Source organism: Tiliqua scincoides, chromosome 7 (assembly GCF_035046505.1).
Source record: "Tiliqua scincoides isolate rTilSci1 chromosome 7, rTilSci1.hap2, whole genome shotgun sequence".
NCBI classification, from domain to species: domain Eukaryota; kingdom Metazoa; phylum Chordata; class Lepidosauria; order Squamata; family Scincidae; genus Tiliqua; species Tiliqua scincoides.
This window is the reverse complement of record NC_089827.1, coordinates 11,434,411-11,456,774: the sequence shown is the minus strand read 5'-3', so window position 1 is coordinate 11,456,774 and position 22,364 is coordinate 11,434,411. Positions and strand designations below refer to the sequence as shown.

The 22,364-nt window shown below is 46.9% G+C and overlaps 2 pseudogenes; both read left to right on the top strand.

Moving 5' to 3' along the window:
• The window catches only part of LOC136657068 (zinc finger protein 420-like), a 657,687-nt pseudogene extending 637,133 nt beyond the window's left edge, over positions 1 to 20,554 (top strand).
• Positions 6,065 to 6,184, top strand: LOC136658276 (5S ribosomal RNA; annotated as a pseudogene).
• Positions 20,555 to 22,364: the final 1,810 nt, after the last annotated feature.

Genomic DNA, 22,364 nt, shown 5'->3' with positions numbered 1-22,364 from the left:
TCATTTAATTTCTCTGCCATCTCTAAGTCTCCTTTTATCTCCCCTTTCCCTCCCTCGCCATCCAGAGGGCCAACCGCTTCTCTGGCGGGTTTCCTGCTTCTAACATATTTGAAGAAGCTTTTATTATTCCCCTTAATGTTGCTGGCCATGCGTTCCTCATAGTCTCGCTTGGCCTCCTGTGTCACCTTCTTACATTTCTTTTGCCATAGTTTATGTTCCTTTTTATTCTCCTCATTAGGGCAAGACTTCCATTTATGGAAGGAAGCTTCCTTGCCCTTCACAGCCTCTCTAACTTGGCTGGTTAGAATGGCTTATCCCAGCCATTCACCTGTTTTCCCACCTTACTCTTCCAACACCCCCAGCATGAAGAAGATTCCAGTCATCAGTATCTCATGGTTTCAATGAGATGCATTTTAATAGTCATGTGATCCTGGTTTTTGTTTTGTTTTAATGTTTTAACTGTTTTTATGCTTATTTTTTTAAAGTTTGTTTAAATTTATTACCATGGATTTCTGTTGTGAGCCCCCTTGAATCCCATGGAATGTGGGAGAAAGGCGGGTACAAATTTTTCAAATAAATAAAATCTGTCAAATGTAATACATTCAGTTTTGTCTTGGTATCTGCTGAGGTTTGGTTCAGGGACTCCCTGCAGATACCAAAAACTGTGTTAAATAAAAGCAGTTAAAACAAAACACGAGCCAGTGATGAGTCAGGGCCCAATCCTATCCAACTTTCCAGCACCGGTGCAGCCACAATGCAGCCCCAAAGTAAGGGAACAAATGTTCCCATACCTTGAGGAGGCCTCTGTGTCTGCCTCCCCACCAGAGGATGAAGTGCATGCCCCACTGGCACGGCTGCACCGGCACTGGAAAATTGGATAGGATTGGGCCCTCAGTCAGCAGTCAATTGGGGCTGCTGTTTTCAGCTCACTCTTAGAGGGTGGCCCCCATTGCGGACCTACCATTGGATTCTACAGGGCAAATGCTCTGAGTGCAAGGTTGTAGGCTAAAGCTCCCAACAGGTTCATAAACTGTGCTTTTGGTTTTCCGGAAGCACAGTGTGTAGCATCTCTGCATCTAGAACCGCAGAGAGGCTTCCCTGATGCAAGCTTCGGTCGCGCAAGGCTCCGTGAGCCTCGGGGGGGTGGATTTGTGCATGGGGGTAGCTGTCGCAGAACTTTGCCCTGGGGCACGGGGCTGGGAAGGTCCGCCACTGGTGGCCCTGTGCCTTTGGTTTACTAGGGAGTGGAATGGGAAAGTGATCAATCACTTCCACATTCCATTCTTCGGTGGGCCAGAGCAAAGGAAAGGGGTCGTTTTTCTCAAAGCAAGCTGAGATTAGCAGTTCTAATTGTCTGACTCTCTGATTGATTCCCTAGAAGAGCGGTTTTTAGAATGGGGATGTGTTTCTTTCCCTTTCTCCGGGGATTGGCAGGGTCCTTCTTATCTACAGTAGTCATAGTGTGGCGTCTAATCCATGGATAAAAAATCTGTGGATAAAAAGGTTGGACCTGTATAATGTATAATGTCTACATCAGCAGTTCTCAAATGTTTCAGAATGGTCTACAGACACATCCGAAAGTTACTTCTGGTAAGACTGAAAGTAACCTCTGAAAACCAGTTACATATCTCCATACCTGGATGATGTAGTGGACTTAGACCTGAAAGGTCCAGATTCAAATCCCTGCTCAGTCATGTTTCCTGGGTGACCTAGGACCAGTCACTCTCTCTCAGCCTCACCTACCTCACAGGGATGTTATGAGGACCAAAGGAGGGGAGGAATTATGCACACCACCCTGAGCTCCTTGGAATAAGGGTGGTATAAAAATGTGAAAGTTAAAGTAGAAAAATAAACAATACTCAGCATGAACTTCACAGGCATGCTCACTGCGGTCAGGATCCTCCGCCCCATGGCATATCATTTTCCTTCCTTCTGATTTTAGATGCAGAAATTACGACGTCCTCTATGGAAAATGTAACCATATCAAAAAATGCAGCGGTAGAATTTGCTGCAGTGACAGATGGGCCACACCCAGCTGTGCTTTAATGCTAAACAAGACCACGGGAGAAGAGCCGGCTGAGATCCCACCTGCTGAGGTAATGCAAATGATGCCCCAGACATTGCTGCTGGCATCCTAAACAGTGAAAGCACATCATTAGCTGGTGGAGCAGCTGGGAAAGAAGGGGAAAAAAGAGAGGATATTTCTAAGTCCCTTCATTCACTGAAAAAAAGCTTTGGAATGGACCTTGCAATACCATTATATTTGTTTCTGTATTTTCCTCCAAGGTGTTTGGTGCTATATTCTACCCTCATATGCCTGAATCTGAGACTTCATATATGCAAAGGATGCAGTGGCATGCCAAGGTCGTTTTGCACTCGGGGCCCATACATTTTCAACACTGCCATGACAAAATTATTTTCAGTAATCGTCATGACATGAAATGAATAATAATAACAATGGCCAGAGAAGAAGAATAGAAAATAAAATGTTCACTGTACATATATAAATGTATAAATGTTCACTGTATCAGGGGTTCCCTTGGGGGCTGGGGATAAGAATAGGCCCTCGGTTTGGCTGTACTTGTCCTAAGAGGTGACTAAACAGCCACCGGGTAGATGGGACTCATCAGCCTGGGAAGGCAGCTCATCTGAGAGAAGGAAAACTCTGATCCCAAACCTCCACTGCCTTGTGGCTACACCCAGTTATGGAAAAGGCTTCAGGAGTCAACCTTGAGGCAAAATCTGGAGCCGGAGTCCCTGAGGCAGTTCATGGCTGAACACAGTCACGTTCTGGCTACTCCTGTGACGCCGCTGGAACTAACCGTATTGGCCTCTGCCTTTCCATTGGACCATTTCAGCAACGTGGAGAGGGGGGATTTGCTGCATGGGAAACAGTCTATCCTCCATATCTACTTTACCCAGGCTTCGCGCACTGGAGAGGACACTCTGTTCCAGAACCACCATTCAGAGTGCCATACCATAGTCTTCTGAGAATGAAGGATGCCAACAATGATCAGGGGTCCTCCTGGCTATCCTTTTCGTATGGAACTGGAATGATGAATAATGTCCATCAAGCTATTGCCCTACCCTATACACAGCACTGTGATATGTGTACCAAGACCTCTTAGAGGATAACTGGACATGCACACAAGTGTGTGCATTTTGGCCCTTTAATTTATGACTTGGTTCAGAAGTAGTGGGGGAAGGCATGTGAAAAGGTTCAAAATTACATTTGCTTCTGGGGGCGGAGCTTTAAACTTAGTCCATGCCAAAGTTCTTTGCCCAACTGCATGCTCTTTGTGTGCTATTTAGAGGAAAAATGAATTCTACTACATTTTAAAATTTACTACGCTACTAGTCTTAAGTGACCAAGAGCACAATCCTAACCAGGTCTACTCAGGAGTAAGTTCTATTTTGTTCAATTGGGCTTACTCTCAGGAAAGTGTGGTTAAGAGGCTGCAATCCTAACACACTTTCCTGAGAGTAAGCCCCGCTGAACAAAATAGGACTTACTTCTGAGTAGGCCTGGTTAGGATTGTGCCCTAAAAGTGATATGAAGAAAAAAAGTACACAAATCAAAGAAAAGAAATTAGTGGAATGAAAATCATGGATGCAGCCTCCATGGGCCAGCGCATATCTCTGTGTTGGCCCAGTCGACTCCCGAGGAGGTGCAAATGTGCTTTATAGCATGTTTGTGACCCTCCTGGGCTGGCACAAGGAGTTAAGATTGTGCCCTTAGACACACAAATCCATGTTTAGGAGAAGGAAGATGGCCCAAACTGGGTCTTTATTACCCTAAGGCTGTAGTCCTATGCACACTTTCCTGGGAGTAAGCCTCATTCAACACAATAGGACAACACAACACAATAGGACTTACTTCTGAGTAGATGTGTCTAGACTTCAGGTGAAACATCTGTCTATAACAGGCAACATCCTTCTGCCTTTAAGTTCGAAATGTTTTTATATTTAGCTTACATTTATATACATTTTATACATTTTATATTTAAATGTATACATTTATACATTTTATATTTAGTTTTTATATTTAGCTTACAAATGCAATAGGGCAAATAGGACACTGTTCGGGGGCGGGGGAGGAAATCTTTACCTCATTTTCTGCATCTTTGCTTCCTTTGCACCAGGGGAAAAATAAGTCCAAGTTATCTCTTGACTTTAAATGAAGAACAATCCTTTAAATCTTCATTATTCTTAAGCCTATGAAGATTACAGGTTTATACAGCATGTCCTGAAAGCAGATGCAAAGAAATGACGAAGATGTACACAAATGAGAAGTCAAAGCATGCATTTCACTCCAACACAGAAAGAAAGAAAATCTTATTGGCAATCTTTGGGCAGACCTGTCCTCGAAGCACTATGGTAATGAAGAAGAAAAATGTCTCTTAAAATAAAATTGCTTGAAAAGATCGTCAAGGAGGATATCTTGACACCAGATATGCTAATACTTTTTAAAACCCATTCAGTAAGCAAGCAAGCGATGCTTTCAGGTTCGGAACCTGAAAATAGGAACATTTCTGAAAGATTTTACTTCTGCTGCACTAAATGTAGAATGCAGGTGTCTGGGGGTGTCTGGGTTTGACGGCCAAACCAGATGTAACATTGTAAGGTTGCAATAATAAACTCACTTGGGAGTGAGCCCCGTTGAACACAACAAGACTTACTTCTGGGTAGATATGCCTAGAATTGTGCCTTAAATGTGTACAGTGGGCCCTCCTTAAGCGTGAGTTTGGCATCAATGGATTTGAGCCCCTAGGTATCATGCTTTGCTAAAACAGTTGAAATTTACTACTATAGACAAGACTTTGAAAAGTAGTATTTTATCTTAGAAGTTACATTAATGTTATATATTTAATCCCCCTCCTTTTTCAATGGACAAGCAAGTGTATCTAAAGCAGAGTCTCCTATGCTAACTTCCAAATTAGAACATATTAAATAAAATAGAAAAATTGGAGGTAGAACTTGATGGGCAATCTGATCCAATGTCAGGGCAGTACCGGTGACCCACATACTGCCCAGCAATGGCTTTCATAAAAGCACCATAAGGCACTTCACTGCCAGCAGAACGAGTGACACTGGCATAGGTGGGATAGTAGGATCCCACGCAGGTGGGAGACCAAGGAGCATGGTGGTGTCCCCACTGGGTGGTGGGGAGGGGTTTTGGGGAGGGAGAAAGGCAAGGGAAAAGTGGGGAGAGAGCAAAACTGGGTGAGGGAGCACAGGTGGGAGGTTGGTTCAGGCCCACCAGTGGGGTGGGGATGACAGCAGAGGCTGCCACCAAATCCTATCCTCCCCTCCCACACCTGAAAGCCCCACATGGGCTACTCAGATATGCACCAGCAATTGAGCTGATACATATCTAAGTAAACCCATAAGGGCTCCAGGGGAACTACATGGGATAAGGGAACCAATGGAGGAGACCTCCAGTTGCTTCTCTGGCCTCTCAGATACAGTGGTGGCTATTTCAGCACCAGACGGGCATAGGATTGGCCCTCACTCTTTTTTCATCTGAATTCTGCCACTCAGGAATTTGAATGTTATAGTGCCATTTTCTGTGAGTAGGTGGTAGGGGGAAAAAATCTTTGCACTTAAGAAATACTAGCATTCTTTGAAGTGATTCACAACATGGATACCACTGAGCATTTTGGCAATTTTCTTTTCGATTCCTCTTCCAATTCTTTCTGCTTCCAGAAATGGGTGTTCAAAATGCCCTCTTGCAGAGCTCTGGCACTATCTTCTTGAGACATTAGCCTCTGTGCTTCATTATGTTCTTCTTCAACCTACAAAATACATTTAACAATATCAAACTGAACAATATTATTTTTCATGACCATTTGCACCCAAGGAGGCTCCAGCGTAGGCCAGAGTTTCCCCATTTATTTCAGTGTCAGGATCGGTTGTGTGCACTTAATGGGAAGCGAATGCAGAGTTGCCCTCAACACTGAAACAAATGGAGAAGCCACTACTCATATAAGAGTCTGATTACAAACCAGGTGTAACTACATTATGCTGGAGCCATTCCAGGCAAGGACAGCAATGCAGAGGATATGCCATTTGGTTCTGTTACCCTGCACATGCCTGATCTTGTCTGATCTTGGAAGCTAAGCAGGGTCAGGCCTGGTTAGTACTTGGATGGGAGACCGCCTGGGAATACCGGGTGCTGTCGGCTTATACCATAGTCTTTCGAGACTGAAGGTTACCAACCATTTTTTTGGTAAATGTCTGCGGTTGCCGTCATTGTCCAGAATGGCTCCGACGGTGAGTGGGAGGGGCTGCTTACACAGTGTGCTATGGAACCTGCAGTACTTGCCATTTTGCCCGCCTCCCACACTACGCTACTGTGCATACTTTCTGGTTAAAATACTTCTAGTATACTGATAATTTTCCATTTTTTATAATATGGAATTATATGGAATTATATGGAATAATTTTTACTTTTATGGTAGTTTCCAAAGACATTTCTGATGTCCCTATCCTATTAGGACAATGTAATGGAAGATCAGAAGATCATCAGGTGGATGCTGTGGTGTTGACAGCGATTCCATGTTTTGACAGCTGGTTGACAGCTCTGGGAAGGGCAGGGCTGGCTCCACAGCTGTAATCAATCAAGGCCAATGGGACTCTGAGGGACACCTGAGTTTCATTTGACCTTGATGGGACTTTGAATGGACGTGGACTGAAGGGATGGCTCAGCTGAGCCTAATTTGGACTTAACAAGGGGCTAGCAAGGTAGCTCACAGCTGAGCTGCATTTTGGATTATGAGACATCCAAGGATAAAAGGCAGCTTCAGAAGGACTAAAGGCTACCCTGACCCAGAGGGAGACACTACCTGATCCAGACCAGACCAGACCAGACCAGACCAGACCTGAGTTTGACCTTGGACTGGGACTGGACACTGGGACTTTTGCCTGCTGTACTTGTGAGTTTAACAAGGGAAGCTAATTAGCCTTAAGCGGGCACAAGGCCCAGTGGATTGGGATTTGGCAGAACAGACAACACGCCAATCATGCGCGTACACCATGGTGACATGCACCATGTTAAACCTATCCTGGCAATGTGAATGCCAGTACAAGGGCATTGCCTGTCCTGGCAAATCAACAACAGCATATTTCTTTCCAATCTAGTATCCAAGGAAGCATTCACCAACTATTAACCATGGAGTGACATCCTGACACCAACATATCGTTGGTATGATGTCAGCTCATCAGTGGCACATTGTTACTAAGACATCACGGTGTCATTGCTGTGGCATCAGCACATAATCACCATGTCACTTCCAAAGCTCCTCTCTGCTGGCAGAGTTGCACTGGTGTTCAAATGATGTCCGAGTTATGTCAATATGGCATTTTGCCCACGTTGCACTGGTGTCCATGGTGAATCTCTTGGTGGGCAGGCTTTTAAACTGGTGGGAATGCCATTGTCCTGGTGTACATGGAGATATATTAGCATATCTCAAGTGCGCTGCTAAACTTTTAGATATCTTGCTTTTTCCTGCTCCATTATAACATTATGTTCCCTATAACAAAGCATCTAGAGAACTATCCAAAAGAACTGTGACAAGAAATTCATTGTCAAGGTATCACAAAAACTCAATCTGTGAAGTGAGCAAAAGGGTCTTAAATTTGCTGCATCTCCAGTATAAAAGAAAGGAAGAAAAAGATTGGGGGAAAAAAGATCTTAAATCCTGAGACTTTAGCAGATGAGAAGAGAAAATTTCAGCAAGCACAGCTTTTCTTACTGCATGATAAGCTACCCCTGTCCAAATTCCCTCTTCTACATAACTTACAGGAATCCCGTCCTTTTTTGCAGCTGACAAGAGACAAGCTGCCATGATCTGTGAAAAACAGAGGTGGAGATGGTCTCTTGGATATCACGAGCCCAGGTTGCTGAAGGGTTTATAGCCTTCTTCCAGCACCTTGAGTTAAGCCCAGAATAACTGTTGTATTACCTGGGAGAACACTCTCAAAACAAAAACTTTCCTCTTAGCTTCATGAATTGAAGCCTACTTGCCTAAACTAACATGGAGTTGCCCATATTGTACATTTCTTAGAGAGAGAGAGAGAGAGAGAGAGAGAGAGAGAGAGAGAGTAGTTGGCCCTTGGAATCTGTACAACACAGGTTCCCAAACTTTTTCAACCAATTGCTCCCTTGTCCTACTGGGCCATTGGTCGTGGCTCCCCATGAAGGCTAGAATCCTATATATTGTATAGGGTGATGGGTTTTCAAGAGGATTCCATGGCTGCCCTGGCTTGTTTCCATGGCTCCCCAGGGAGCGACAGTTTGGGAACCACTGGTATTCAAACTGGGGCGTCACAACACCCCAGCCTGTGGGTCCTGGCCTCTGCCCCCTTAAGGGGTGGGGGCAGCCAGGAGACAGGGGGAAGGCAGTGGCACGATCCACAGGATTGCCCTGCTCAGGGGGGCTGCAGGGGCTTGAGTGCACTTGCCCAAGCCTCCTACAGCCTCCTGGGGGTGCGGGAAGCCCTGCGCAACCTTCGGCAGGGCTCCCCAGGTCAGGAAAAGTGAAAGCGGAGCAATCGTGCCCCGCTCTGCAAAACCGGAAGAAAAGCACGATCGCTCCGCTTTCCCTTCTGGCGGGGCTGCAGGGACTGGGGTGCACTCACCAGTCCCTGCAGCAGCCATCCCTGTGTGCGGGGAGCCCTGCGCGAGCGCCTGCAGGGCTCCCTGGGTCAGGGAAAGGGAGAGTGGGGCGATCATGCTCTGCTTCCGCTTTTGCAGGCTGTAGGGGATAAATTCCCAGACCCCCTGTGGATACCGATATTCACAGATAATTGAATCCATGGAGAGGGCCTCAAGGACCTCCCAAATGTGATCAGAAGTGTCTTTCAGACACCTCCAGGTCTTCAGATGCCAGGGAGGCCTTTCTGTGCCCCAGAACAGCTCCCAGTCACTATAGGAAGTGTTGAGGGAGGTTAGGTTATGTGTAGGAGTCTCCAGCAGAGCAAAAACAAACGGCAGCACAACAGAAACTCGAGGCTGATGTCCAAGGCAGTCTCTCAGAAGGCAAAGAAGCACTTGACACGAGAGTTAGGTTCCATCACCAAGATATATTATATACAAGGATATTTACAGCAACACTGGTCAATCACACATATACGGCATCCTGATTCCTATTCCTATTCCCCCAGCTCACGCTCACCCTCACCCACGGTTGAGTGTTTGTCTGCGGCCTTGTTATATGCACAAGGCACACCCACAATCAGCTGTACAGAGTCAGCAATCAGGAACAGCTGCTACCTGTTACTTGCAACAAACAGACCATTCACCATAGCGTTTGTTACATTCCTTCCTGTGCACAGGACCTGAGTGATTTCCTGGGTTCAGACCTCAACAGGAAGTCCCTTCTGGTTGTGTCCGGGAGGCCCTTGAGACCCTCCAGATGCAGATTTGTCACCCTTGTTGAGTCAAATTTGCGGGTGCCAAACCCACAGATAAGGCGGGCCAACTATATGTGTTATAATTAACAAATTGGTGCAGACTGTAACTAACACTATCTCTGACCTCTTTTCATGCTGTTCCAAGTTCCTTTGCAAGGTGTTTATATGAGGTACTAATTCTTTAGAAAACACTGAGAAACTTCATATTAAGAATTTGGCCCACTGACAACTAGCTTGTTTTGCAGCTTTGATTTCTAAGCTAAAGCTAGTGAAAATCACAAGGGATCCAGCTAGTAAATATCACATTCAGATATGTTCTGAGGCAGAATTTTTCGATAAAGTTATTTCTGAGTTAAACAATGTGTAATATGCTTCCACAAATGGCAAAAGGACACAAGATAACCAGTGAAGTAGTGGATGAAACAGGGAATGGAGCGCTGGTTGGTGCCAATTTGAGGACAGAAACATTAGACGTGGAAGATCAAAAAAAAAAGTGATGGTTCGGTTGGCACAAGACAAAGAGGAAAGAGCTATAGAAGTGGAAAACCAGAGAGTGAGAGAAAGAGCTGAGAAGAGAGAAGTACCCTGGGGAGTAACTCAGACAGAGCATGAATTAGAACTGCCTAAGTTGAAAATGGAAGAACTTTGTACCAGGGTGGAAATAGGCCACTTCAGTGTGGGCACAGCGCATCACAAGCCAGAGAGATTTCCCAAGCTTCAGAAGATAGATGATGTGGAGAATTGTGTATGAGAGCTTGTAAGGATTGCCAAGTAGCTGATGAGGACTAGATGGAAAACATCAGTGTTTCTCAACCAATAGTATTCATACCACTGGTGGGACTTGAGGTGGTGTCCACTGGTACTCATGGGACCCCCCAGACCTCCACTGCCAGGCAGTGAGACCACCAGCAATGCAATGTGACAAGCAGCAGTAGGAGGCTTGGCTCGGTGGGCAGTCCTCTAGCGTGCACTTTTCACATGCTCAAAATGGCCTTCCCATCTGCCCTGAGCCTCTTACCAGTGTTTATTGCATTGCATCCGGCTTCCCAATCTGGAAGTAAGCGGCGATGACATCATCACCACTTACTGATGACATCATCACCACTTACTTCCCATGGTACTTCCAATAGGTGCACCGTGCAAAGTGGCATGGTACGACAGGGGGCAAACATTGAGAAATGCTGCATTAGATCTCAAATATGTGGGAATTTAGAAGAGATATATTTGGAGATGACACTGGAGAAGTTTCTGGATTTTGAATTGTTGAAGGAGCAGGCCAGGCGACAATTGGGCATGACTGCTGAGCATAGCAGACAAGCGTTCAAATGACTGAAGAGGAATCCAGAGGAGGCTTTAGCTAGCCGAGGGGGCCAGCTAGAAGGATTGCTGGAGTACCGCCGGTTAAAACTAAACAGGACATTATTAATCTTGAACAATTTTATAAAATCCTACCTAGAGCATAGGTGCTGTTAAAGATAATAAGTCCCCATTAGTAGCTATGGATGCTGAGAGAATGGATTCATTAGAAAGAGATCTGGGGGAATGAAACTTTCTCAGGGAAGAGAAAGAAATGGTCAGGGAATCCTCAGGGGAGACCAGCATCTCCTAAGATGGGAAGCAGTTGAAGTAAACCATTTAGAGGAATCAGGAGAAAATATGTTTCTGCTGTCAGAAACTGGGCCATATAACACTGTTTTGCCCACAGCTAAATAGAAGAAACCAGTAGTGTAGCTGGGGCGGGGCAAAACAGTAAGTACTTGCAGGAGGCATTCCAGGCAGTGATGACAGTGCACAGGAGATATAAGAACATAAGAACATAAGATCAGCCCCACTGGATCAGGCCATAGGCCCATCTAGTCCAGCTTCCTGTATCTCACAGCGGCCCACCAAATGCCCCAAGGAGCACACCAGATAACAAGAGACCTGCAAGGCTTCCTGGGAATTGTAGTTAAGAACATAAGAACAGCCCCACTGGCTCAGACCATAGGCCCACCTAGTCCAGCTTCCTGTATCTCACAGCGGCCCACCAAATGCCCCAGGGAGCACACCAGATAACCAGAGACCTCATCCTGGTGCCCTCCCTTGCATCTGGCATTCTGACATAGCCCATTTCTAAAAACAGGAGGTGGCACATACACATCATGGCTTGTACCCCGTAATGGATTTTTCCTCCAGAAACTTGTCCAATCCCCTTTTAAAGGCGTCCAGGCCAGATGCTGTCACCACATCCTGTGGCAAGGAGTTCCACAGACCGACCACACGCTGAGTAAAGAAATATTTTCTTTTGTCTTCTAACTCTCCCAACCCTGGTTCTGGTGTTATGTGAGAGTGTAAAGAGCATCTCCCTATCCACTGTGTCCATCCCCTGCATAATTTTGTATGTCTCAATCATGTCCCCCCTCAGGCGTCTCTTTTCTAGGCTGAAGAGGCCCAAACGCCGTAGCCTTTCCTCATAAGGAAGGTGCCCCAGCCCAGCAATCATCTTAGTCGCTCTCTTTTGCACCTTTTCCATTTCCATTTGCCATTTGGTTCAGCATTACACCTTAATCGAAAGCCCTTTCTTCTTCCTGGATGCGTTTGCTTGAGGGTGGAGTTGGCAAATGCTTTCCACCATGGCGGATGCTATGGAGTGAGGGCAAAGCACCTAAAAACATAGCATTAGGTATGGTAGGTAACGTGGTAATGTGTGATGCATATGCATGTGACACCATCAATGTGCATGAACCAACTTTAGACACTAGGAGAGAACTCTTGGAAAACAGAGGAGCTTCTTTTTCGAGCACTCACCACCTCTTAAATCTTGAACTAATTCCAAATTTCAGAATGAAACATCTGAATTGTTGTGGCTCTTGGAAGATAGAGCCTTCTTTCAATTGTAAAAATCCCTACGGGGATTTAAATAAGCCTGCCTATGTAAACCGCCTTGAATAAAGTCTTGAATAAAGACCAAGAAAAGCGGTATATAAATACCTGTATTATTATTATTATTTTATTAAATTGAGCTGAAGGGGGACAGCCCATCACTAATGGACAAGCTTCTTGCCTTGAGCACTTATGGTGAAAAAGGCAAGATCAAACAATTTTAAATAATTAACATTTGAAAAATGACAGTGCAGTGCTTACTGGGCATTGGCTTTGCTTAGGAACAGGCAGAGCCTGATATCCTTCAGCCAAATGGAAAAGAGAAAATGCTGAAAATATTTGTAAAACAAAACAAAACTCATTTACAGTGATAACCTACAAGTGGTGGTGAATTTACACTAATAACCTACTAGCAGGGATTTATTTTTTTCATATGGATTGAGATCATTTAAATGCAATATATAGTATTATTTTATCACAATTGCTTTTTAAATGCAAGGCACGAAACCTCTCACCTGCAATTTGGTGGGGTTTTTGCTTGTTTACTAGCAAGCAATAGAGCTTTTCCGCTGGAGTCCCAGAAAGCATGCTGAACGCCACAGCTTTAAATAATGGGGACTGCATACCATTGCTCATGGCTGTCCACCCCGCCAAAAGGACTTGCACCAGCAACGTATTTTTCAGAGACATGGAAGGCTCTTCCTTTCCTCTTGAAAGCACAAGTTCACGCATTCTTTTAAAAAAGAACACACAACTCTCGGGACACTGAACTCCCCCTCCTTTCAAGTAATGCTTTGGAAGAGGAGAAACTACGCACTGGAACACCTCTTTGAAAGCAGACAGCAAGGCCCAGGAGAGCAGGGTGCAGGGGGTACATTGTACCCAGGACCATGGTCAAATGAGAGGCCCAGGAGCCGAACGACAGGACCCAAAAATTTCCTGGGATCTTATATTTTCTGATATCACCAGGGCCCAGGAGAGGGGGGATACATCTTCCTGGCTTCGAGGTCAAAAAAGGGGGCCTGGAAGGATTCCGCTTGCATACTGTATTTGTAAGCAAAGCAAATGTCACACGGTGGCCAGAGATTCTCACTGCTCTCACCCACAGAACTCTTCATCTTCACACTAGCACTGGTTAGTGTGATCCCTGGAATTCCTCACCACTGGAAGACGAGGGGAAGGTGCAGCCATTGTGCTTGCGTAGCATTGCCCCATCCCTAAGCAGGGCAGCCTTTCCAGGGTCTGTGAGTAAAGAAAGAGCCCTGCAGACATGTGCAAAGGAGGGACTTCAACAAGTGGGAGGCAAGAAGCCCGCTCTGGGATCCCTTGCAAAAATAGCCGACAACATCCTTGTTTTTTCCTTTGCGCCTACTGGGCTGTGCACCAGAAGGCAGGCAGGCTGCAAGTAGTGAGTCGGGGCTGAAGGACTTCGTTGCCAGCAGTTATGGAGCAGGGCTGTACTGGGACACCCACTCCCAGGAGAAAAGCCCAGTTGGGCACCCAGAGGGGTAAGTGGAGGCAAAAGTAATGGCTGCTGCTCCGCCAGCATTCAGGTGGCCAGTATAGGGGATGGGGGGGGGGAGACGTGTTCCTAGTGACCCCTTCCCCAACCCTAGAAACCTCTAACAAGATTTCTCAGAGGGAAAGACAGAGCTGAACAGGACCAGCACTGAGCGAAACAGATCGACAGTTTGTGCAGGAGAGACAGAGAAAAGGGGGAGAGAAGATCAGTGGCAAATATAGATTTGTTGATTATGGGTAGAGGTGGGTGAAAAGGGTTTTATTGTTTCATGGATTTGGGTGTTGGAAAAGCTAGAAGTGCAGAAAACAGCATTATGTGTTTTGATTCCAAGGGTGCATTTTTTAAAATTATAATTATAGTTGCTTTAAAAGTGTACTAGGTAAGTGTTATAGGTGGTATAGTGTCACCAGTTGCAGCCATGTGCATATATAGGTGTTAGGGAAGGCGTAGGGAGGTCAGAGAATGTTTTAAATCTTTGTAGATTTGGGGATTTGTTTCTTGTTTATTTGCAAAACTGAGAAGTGCAGAAAGCGGTGTCATGTGTTTTTATTTCATTATCAGATGCATGTAGAGGTGTTTTGTTTGCAGATTTTGGGGTGTTTTTTGTTTGTTTACAAAAATAAGAGGTGCAGAAAGCAATGTTTTTATTTTGCTAACTCCCCACCCCCCCCCCCAAAAAAAACCCACCTCTAATTATTTTCAGTGGGTGTGCTGGGCCTAGGGACTGCATTTCCCAAGAGGTGCTGCTGTGACCCTGAAAGGGGGAGGAGGGCTTGCTAGAGGGCTGGGAAAAGTAGGGAACCCAAAGGCCTGAGCCCAGTGTGAGAGAGAAGCCCTGAGACCACATGCAACTGTTATCTGGTGTGCTCCCTGGGGCATTTGGTGGGCCGCTGTGAGATACAGGAAGCTTGACTAGATGGGCCTAAGGCCTGATCAAGTGGGGCTGTTCTTATGTTCTTAAACTACAATTCCCAGGAGGCCTTGCAGGTCTCTTGTTATCTGGTGTGCTCCCTGGGGGATTTGGTGGGCCGCTGTGAGATACAGGAAGCTGGACTAGATGGGCCTATGGCCTGAGCCAGTGGGGCTGTTCTTATGTTCAGACAGGCAAGTAAGTGCCTGGTTCTTGCTTGGTGCACACAAACAGGATCTGTGGCTCTGGGTTGTTGCACAGTCTGTGTTTTTTTTTGGGGGGGGGGTAATCCCCCCCCAAAATTCTTCATAGCAAATTGTGGTGTTATGTGTGTTTTTTATTCCAAGGGTACATTTTAATAAAGAATGATTATGTACCCCATCTCTACCCCTCTCCTCCTCTCTGTCCATCCCCTGAACGGGTGGACAGGAATTCCAGCATGTTCGTGAAGCAAGTATGGAAAGGTTAAAAACCTCATGCAGATCTCCTTTCTCTGCCTGACAGATAGTAGAGAAATAGAATCGAAGCCGTCCAGACCCTGTGCAGGGACAGACATGGCTGCCACTCATCCGGGCCAGGTAAGGGACATCTGCAGGGGACAGCTTGGGCTTCTCCTCCGGTAACTTGCTCAGCTGCAGGCTGGAGTATCTGGAATACACTGGTTCCTTCCTGTCAACCCCCTGACTTTTCCCTTTCCCAGTGCGCCTACATCTTCCTCTCTTTCTCCAGAGTTCCCCTGGAAAGCCCAGCTAATCTACCCCCTCCCCAACATTTTACCCCTCTCTGTTCTGCCCTTTCTCCTTCCGAGGAGTTCCTCTCTCCTCCGCTCCTTCTAGCAACTTTCCTTAGGGCTCCATTGTGTTTGCATGTTGGTGGTCAGAGTCCCCGTGTAGTTTAAGGGTGACACTGCTCACCTCTTTCTCACATGCAGGAAGCACACAGGTTTTCTGCACTTCTCCCCTTGCACTGCATTCATGACCTCAGCTGACTTGCTAATAGGGCGTTTCTCCTTTTGCTTTCAGAGCCCAATTTCATTCTCCGAGATCGCCCTGTATTTCCGCAGTGAAGAGTGGGCTCTGCTGAGTCCCTGGCATAGGCGCCTGTATGAGGCTGTGATGATGGAGAATGATGAAAACGTGACCTTTGTAGGTAAGGAGGATCCTTTGGCCCTTAATTGATAGAAGCCTTGGCTTCCCTGGCTCTCTGAAGGCCACTGGACAAAGGGGGAGCCACTAGGAAGGGGCAACACACTGCAATCTTGGCCAGAACTGCACAGGAGCCAGGATCACCAGTGAAGATATCCTATTCAGATGAGGAAGGGGATGCTGTAAAACCCCCCTCCCCTCTAAAAGCCCATCAGAGGCATCAGGGAAAGGCTATGATTTTATCTGATTGCTTTTAGTTCATGTACTAGTCTCAATAAATTAGTTCTTTGGAGCTGGATGGCCTCCAAGTGATGTCCCATCTCCTTTTCTTCTTATGGTGATGGTTTGAGAGTGTATGCATCTCAACCAAAGATTGGAAGATCCCCAGACATGCATATTTTGGACTTGGTAAATGTGCTGTGCACATGTCTCCAAAGCAAGTGTGTAAATAAATTGGTGGAGAATGCTCTGGCAGGCATTGGTGGATTCCCAAGGGCCAGCACTGCATAAGCGTATGACCAAAGAACTGGTACTCATCAGGTTTCCCTCTTCCTTTTTGTCCTCCCTGTGCTTGTGTCTCCAGTGCATTTGTGTGAACAGTATCTGAAGGGAGAAAAAGATATAAAAAGCTGAGTGACCCGACCCTCGTGTCTTTGGTTCTTTTCTCCTTTACTCATCTGTCCGCCTTGTTGCTGCTGCAATCTCTCTTTTGAGCCACTGGCACCCCATTGAACACCCCCATTCCAGCTGCTGCCAAATGGCCACTGTGTCAAGCCAGCACCCAGGACTGGTTACCACTCGCTGCCCTCTTCCTTTCCAGCCTTCTTCCCGTTTCTCTCATAGAGCACCATGTTCTGCCAGATTCCTAGTCCAAGCTCTGCCTGGAGAATTATGCCCACTTTTAGCTAATTAGCTCCCCTTCTTTCTTCAAAAATGGCCCTGGTTCTGCCCTGCAGTCCTGCTGGACCCCACCACCAGGGTAACTCACCTGTTTAACCTACTGAGGTCCTCCTTCCTGCCAGCAGCCTCCCACCACTACAGCAGCCCCTTGGTCCTCAGCAGGTCTTAGGCACAGCAGCCAAACACCAGTCTTAGTGTCTCCAGTAGTTTCTGCTCCAGCAGCTTTCAAATTCCATTCACACATCAGTCCAGCAGCCCATTAGCCATCAATTCCTCAGTCTCCCTTCCTCAAGCTTTCCTACTTCTGTTACCCACACCCAACTCTCCCTTCATCAGGTGCTTTTATACCTGAGGGCCCTATTGCCTTCAAGTGGCTGCAGCTGTGCAGCATACTCTGCTGGATGCCCAGGCCTTACCCTTAAAGGGGCCACTGCTGATACCACATCTACCTCCTTGCCAGATCTTCCGCAGTTTCAATACACACCACCATAAGCCAGCAGTCTGAAGAGTTCTCAGAGTGCCTCACAGTGCTTCCTTCCCATAGGAAAGCAGCTCTATCTCTCTTGTCCTTGAATCACTGAAGTCCTTTCCACCTTGTCGTATCTCCCTTTCAAACAGGAGGGGTGCTGGTGTTTGCAGTCTAGCCTCGCAACTCCTTCAAGAGCGGAAGCAAGCTTGGGGACCTTGGTTTTGGGGGAAGCCTCAGCATTAACCCACACAACCCCCTTTCCTTTTTCCTCTCTTGTGTGTGCCCAAAGTGAGAACATGCTTAGTGTTTCTGTCCCTTCCTCCTTGGTGTTTCTTATTTTCATTCTGTTTTAACAACTGTTTTAGGGAGACTTCAGCCCAGGCCTCCTTTTGGACAGATTCCATTCACCAGCACTGCAACTGCTCAAACAGCAGGGCTGCTGCTCCTTTGAGCAGCCACAGTGCTGATTAGGAAGGTTTGTCCATCGTGGAGATGCTCAGGGAGGTGACCTGATTGCACAGCCCACCAAGAGGTGCTCTCCTTGCTTGTAGCCCTTGGTTCAGGCTACAGAGAACCATAATCCAGTCACAGTCTTTTGTTGCAGCTGGAACCTCAGGAGCCTTTTACACTTCTTTCCTTTCTCTCCCCTGTCTCTTTTCCTTTTACCCTTCCAACTATTCCACTTCCTTAGCCCCAGTTTCCCCTGGGTAAGCCTCTGAATTTTCCTACATCTTTCTCCCTTCTTTCTGACCAGGATGCTCATGCCAGGATGCTTAAGGCTTTCCCCCTCACTGTACTCTCTCCTCTGTAGGCAGCAACCACTTCTCTTTAGGGCCAGTCATATGAACAGCTAAGAAACATGGAATTGCTTTTTGATTTTGATCCCCCGTCTCTGCTTTTGTAACATTTTTGTCACAGTAAACATTTGCTGCACCTTATTTCTTCCCTTTCCTCTCCCTGCTGAACCACTGACCTATGCCACTGGCCACTGCACAGGGTCCCAGGATGCAAAAGGAATTTCTCCTCTGCACACCTGTGTATGTGTGTCTGGAAAGTACACCTGATAAGAGTCTGTGGCAGTGCCTTGAGAAGACGGGAATGGGCTTGATCTGGAACTATCAGTACAGAGACTTAGAGCCCAATCCTATCCAATTGGGCCCAATCCTATCCAATCCTATCCAGTGCACATGCAGCTGTGCCAAAAGGTTGTGTACTGCATCCTATGGTGGGGAGGCGGTCAGAGGCCTTAGTTCCCATTCATTCCCATACCTTGAGAGTGCATTGTGGCTGCACCGGTGCTGGAAAATTGCATAGGATTAGGCCCTAAATCAAGACAGTGCACACATTGTTTTGTTCAGGAGAGAGAGCCTATCTGGGAAGAGAAGTTTGTCCCTTTGTGGGTGGGATTGCCCTTCGTCTGAAGGAACTTTTGAATGGTTCATCAGCTGCACCATTCATGGAGAACATCGGACTTGGTGGAAGACAGTTTCCTATCATCTTGGAATCTGAAACTTCATCCTCAACTAGAGGATTTCTTTTCTTTGATCCTTTACAATTTCTTATTCCTCCTCTATAATTGTGGCCTTTATTTCTCTGACATTCTTTTGCCTCTAAAGAAAAGAAACATATTATTGATGAAACCACTTGCAATTAAAGGTTAAAGGTTGCAATGGCTTTTTTTGCTGTATTTCTGATGAGACAAAAAGAGTCTTGTGCCTTCCTGTCACCTGGCCATGGTTGGAGCTTGGGCCGGACCAGAACAACCTTATTGAACCGATGGTCGGGCAGCTCCATGACCAGCAAGCCAATTGCTACTGATAGCAGGGCCACTGTAGGCTGAAGAACGCCTTTTAGGAGCAGTCTGATGGCCAGAAAAGCCATCCCCGTTCTTTGAGAGATCAGGCCACCCGTATTATGCCGTTGAGAGCAGAGGAGATCCCAAGGAGGCTCCAGGGCATCAGAGGAGAGGAGAGACCGCCATAGCCTCCAGACAGGCACTCCAGAGCTCCTCTCCTGCCCATCTTGTGGCAGTGAGGCTGAGCCCAGTGGCAGCAGCACTAGGGCCCCAAGACAGGGTCTAACCCCGATCCCAGGGGGAAGAACCTGGGTTCAGATACACCACAACACCCCTTAGTCCTAGCCAGGAACCCCACTGGCATCTTGACTGGCACACACCGCCTACAGGGAGCTCCTTGTTCCTGGGAAAACAAAACGTAAGTCGGGCTATGTGACGTAACCGACCTGGCCATCCGGGTGAATGTAAAACTATGGACAAGATGCAGGGCCCAACCCTATCCAATATTCCAGTGCCGGTGCAGCCATGCCAATGGGGTGTTCACTGCAACTTGTGGTGGGAAGCATTACCAGAGACCTCCTCAATGTATGGTAACATCTGTTCCCTTACCTTGAGGCTGCATTGTGGCTGCACCGGTGCTGGGAAGTTGGATAGGGTTGGGTCCTAAACCACTTACGAACATCTGCTGCCTGGTTTAGATCCTTATCCAGGGCAGGAGGTCTGGCTCAGTTGGTAGAGCTGCCGCCTTGTATCCCTGAAGTTCTGAGGCTGTCAGTTTGAAACCGTCGGAAGTACCCGAGAACTGACGACACGCTGATATACTGATGAGCTGACCCTCGGTGGCAGAGAGGAGTTGCCATCAAATGGAGCGTGGGAGGTGAAGGGCCAGAGAGAGGCCAGACCGAGAAGGAATCCAGTTGGAACGAGGAGTTCTATTCAGGGGAGACCAGGGTCATGGAAATAACCATTCCGAACTAGCTCGAGTTTCTTCCATTGGTCTCTTATTGCATTTCTTTTCTTATTTCAACAGCATCCATTTGGGACCAGATTGGAAAAAAGAGAAAGCAGACTCAGTCTTCACAGAAAAGAGCCCAGGCAGTGGAGAGGCCGTTTACATGCCAGGAGTGTGGAATAACCTTCAATCACAGTAGTATACTTTCACCAGGCAACCCACACAGGTGAAAAACCCTATAAGTGCCAGGAGTGTGACATGGCCTTCAATCGGAGTGGTAACCTTAAGTGTCACCAGAGAATCCACACAGGTGAGAAACCCTATAAGTGCAGGGAGTGTGGCATGGCCTTCAATCAGAGTTCTCACCTTAAGTGCCACCAGAGAATCCACACAGATGAAAAACCCTATAAGTGCCAGGAGTGTGGCATGGCCTTCAATCGTAGTGCTAACCTTAAGTGCCACCAGAGAACCCATACAGGTGAGAAATCATATAAGTGCTAGGAGTGTGTGAAAACCTTCAGTCGCAGTGGTAGTTTTATCAGCCACCAGAGAATCCACTCAAGAGGGAAACCTTATACATCTTAGGAGTGTCAAAATTGGTTTTGTGGTCAGTTGGGCAACAAAAGTTCTATCCATTGTTTGCATAATGTTTCAAAAATGCCTCCTATTTCTGTAGTGTTTGCTTGAAATGCTGATGAAGTACCTTGCTTGTTTTTGTTTTTCAAAACTACAATTTGTCAAAATTGCCCTGTTACTATTTCCTACAGTCTATGGACTGGGCTTTGCTCCGTCATTGTCCAAGTTGGGTGTCAGCACCAATCATATAGTGAACCCTCAATTTAACAGACCTTGATTCCACAGCCTTCAGAAATGGACACTTTCTCCTCCATTGAAAATTAGTTGTAAAGGACAGCAAGCCCAGAAGACGGACGTACATTTTACTCGGGCCTAGGTCAAAGATGGGGACTTGCTGCCCACATGGGATACCTCCAGCTCTTGCTGTGTGGTCTCTGCCACTGCCACGCCATTTCCAACCCCGCTTCCCAACCCAAGTGATGCTGAGAGCACTACTGTGGGCAGCATCTCAGAGACTGCATCGCAAGCCATATGTGCTGGGCTGCTGAATGCTTACATGACACTCCTTAACAGTGTCAAATCTGGGAGGAAACTGGACTGCTACAGCAGCTCTTTGGCTTGTGGATCTGCTTGCCATGATGGAGTGTATGTATGGGATCTCAGGGAGACAGGACTGCAGGACTGCAGGACTACAGCTGCTGTAGAGGTTTTGTGGAATGCAAAAGATGGAGGCCAGGCTGATTGGAAGCCAGGTTTACTGGGCAGGGAGGTTCATGGTCCGGAGGCTTTTCTGTTTGTTGCCACCCTCCCCCTGCCCTGTTCTGCCCCCTCCCCACCCTATCCAGTAAAAGACTTGCCCCTTGATGTTCCAGGGGCAAAGGTCCACAATGCCACCTTCTTATGCCATGCCACTCCCCGCACCACCCCACCCCCATACGTACCCAGTGCAGTGGAGCCTTGCGCAGCATAAGGAACAACTCGGGAAGCCTTCTGAGATTCCATTGCGTCGGAATCTTAAGCAGTACTCCGGGTTTCTTGGAGTTTAAGCTGTTTAAGGCTGCATGGAAGCCTCAGAAGGCTTCCTGAGTTATTCCTCAGAGGGTTTCCTGCGCAGTCCGCAGGTGCAGCACTCAGGGCATTTGCCTCCTGCCCCCCTCCAAGCCTGCTACTGACCCTGTCCAACCCACCCCTCTTGCCTCTTTCCCCCTGTCCTGTTTTGCCACCTCCCCCTTTGGGAAGGGGCCCAAAAGAATCTTTGCACCCCCTGATAAAATTCCTCTTGGAGGCTCCTGTGAAACAATCTCAGGTTTCATCTCCAGGTTGGGCAGAGAAAATTCCTGTCTGAAACCCTGGAGAACTGCAGGCAATCAGGATCAACTATACCAAGCTAAGCACATACAACACAGCTTCCTATGTTCCCACCTCTTCAAAAATGTGGGAAAGGGCTGTAACTGGGTGGAAGAGCACAAACTTGGCATATAGATGGTCTCAGATTCAGTCTCTGGCATCTCAGTGTAAGGCAGTTTCCCATGCACTCTTTGGCGTTCCCCTGATTTCTTTTTCAAGGCTTTTGCTCCTAGGAAATCAAAGAGTACATCATAGATAAACCTTAGATGGAAAGAAAAATACAGGACACAACCGAGTCAGAGCAAGTTGCCATTGTTCTTGTTGCGTTGCCAATTTGTTGCATTTTTATTCCCCAGCTTGAGCCAGTGATGGAATATTAAGCAAACACAGCATTCCTTGAGAATCCAGAGCCAGCTGTCTCTAACAGCTTGCTGGACAACCACACAGTCACAATTTTCCTCTAGGTAAAAGA